The sequence below is a fragment of the Oculina patagonica genome, unplaced genomic scaffold, assembly GCF_052425735.1.
Source record: "Oculina patagonica isolate OP01 unplaced genomic scaffold, crgOcupat unplaced1369, whole genome shotgun sequence".
In the NCBI taxonomy this organism is placed as follows: Eukaryota; Metazoa; Cnidaria; class Anthozoa; order Scleractinia; family Oculinidae; genus Oculina; species Oculina patagonica.
Window position 1 is genome coordinate 1,466 of NW_027557376.1, and position 2,144 is coordinate 3,609.

General features: G+C 38.9%; 1 long non-coding RNA gene across 1 annotated transcript; it reads left to right on the forward strand.

Annotated features, from left to right (window-relative positions):
• Window positions 1-339: 339 nt before the first annotated feature.
• Window positions 340-1,501, forward strand: LOC144639831 (uncharacterized). The gene is made up of 2 exons (XR_013568221.1): window positions 340-606; window positions 1,334-1,501. It is a non-coding gene; the product is annotated as an uncharacterized LOC144639831 (long non-coding RNA).
• The last annotated feature ends 643 nt before the right edge of the window (window positions 1,502-2,144 follow it).

The following is a 2,144-nucleotide window of genomic DNA, read 5'->3' on the forward strand; positions in this document are numbered from 1 at the left end:
CATTAATTTCCCCACGAATTCGCGCAATTATTTTCAAAACAAACTTTTTTCAAGCGAATAGAAGTGGCGTCAGCGTACATCTGTACTCTGATAAAGTACGCAACAATTAGCCAATCACAAAACTTGTTAGAATGGTTAAAAGAATTTGATTGGTTGAAAAAGACAACAGCTGTCAACAGCTGTCAAACCATCAAGTTTGAAACCATCAAAGTTCAGAAATCCACAAGCTGAAAACGTCAAGTGGAATCCGAATTTTAACACGAGTCCTTGAAGTTCTTAGGACTTTTAGTATAACAAAGGATAGAAAAGTAGACTGTTCAGTGAAAACTGGCTGAATTCTGGCCCATGAAAACTTGCATTTTGTTAACTTGACAACTAGAAAAACAAACTGCTCAAAGCTTGTGGCTGGTACTTCACAAAATGCGGCCGTGCGGCGTGTTTCGCGAATCATTTACAACCATCGGATTCAAGGGAAAAATTAGAGTCGGCTGCTGTGATTGCTGTGGCCTTCCAGTCATTGCACTGTTAAGGATATAGGAACAGGATTGTCTTCCTGAATTGCATTGGAGGTTTTTAATTTCTGGACGTCTGCTTCTGGAATGACAGGTAAACTTGTTTTCCGCGCTTGTTCAATTTTTTCTAACTTTGCAGCAGCTTGTTTGAAGCTTGAAATTCAACCCCTTTTGCAATAAAAATTCCTCGGTTTAGGGGTGAATTGTTTAGGTGTCTCTCGATAGCATTGCGAAATCCAAGAAGCCATAACCTCGAGTAAAGTTCACCGTCTTTTGTTCGAGCTTCGGCGTAGAATTTACCGAGGTTGTTGTCTAGCTTCTTTGTTGGTCATTTTGTGAAGGCTTTTGGCAATTTTTCTTTCACGGCACCAAGCTGTTTTGAAAACGCCAGAAAAAATTATTCAGTCTGTGATAAGTCTGAGTTGTGTGTGTATTCGCTAGCTAATTTAGTTTTCTGTTTTTTGAATTGCTGTTTGTTTGTTTTGTTTTTACACGAAAATGTAGCTGTGCGTGTTTTATCTAAAATTCCCTACTTAAATAATGTGAAACTCATATTCAACACTCAGATAGCCCATTTTGTACTATCTTTCGTGTTTTTCGTTTCTGCTTTCGTTATAACGTCTTCAATTTCGGCCTTGAGTTGTTTACAAATCTTTGGTTACGTTGGTTGTTTGTTGTTGTTAAGCTTACTTTCCGGCTCGGTGTTTTTTTCCGTAACTTTCCGTAATTTCACTTTCTATCGCCGTGCAATTTGTGCTGTTAGGAACAGGACGTTTTGAATTAACTGACGCTAAAAGCTCGTTTTCATTCTCGTTTTTCAGGTCAAAGAAGATGTCAGGGTCAAAACAAAACCCGAGAGAGACTTTCGGGAATAGTGGTCGGCCATATTGGGTCGATGGCGTGAAATTTCCTCCGTACATCTGGACTCTGATAAAGTACACTGTTTCAGCCAATCAGAGCGCGCGTTATATGAAAACTTAATTATAAAAGGTGATAGCAACCGCCGGGGTGGCATACACTAAAGTTCTCTATTCATTAAATGTTATGGTGTTTGTTTTGTAATCGAATCCTATGATATTTCTTTTGTCCTGCACTGAACTTTCATATCGTCGATGTGCATTTGTCTTCATCGTTTCATGCGTGTTGTTGTGACTGATTGTCTCGACGAGCGACTTCTTTTTTTAAAACTTCGATGGCATTTTTTATTTGTGTCATTTCTTCACTCTGCTTAGACCCGTTTAGTCTAGCGGAATGCAAATGATGGTCCAAACCAAACAGTCCCAAGAGTTTTCGAGAAAAAAACTAGTCACGAAATGTGTCAGGCAAATCTTGCAGAATAACAAAACCTTTAATTACCATTACAATACCACAATAGGTAGCCTTGCACGGGCTGTAGACATTTGGTACAGTTCTCAACTGTCTTTTGCAAAACAACAATCTCGAGCCCAGAGTCCATTGGCTTCTCAGTCAGCGGTAAGTCACCGGGACGAACTCTGGGAAAATGAAATGATATCTTTTTCTATTTAATGAATTATTTAAAATGAGTTTTTCAAGCTATTTTTAATCGAGGCTGGAATAACGGTTTTGCTTTTGCTTTCTTTGCTCTACGATTGGTTGAAAAAAATCGCGCCA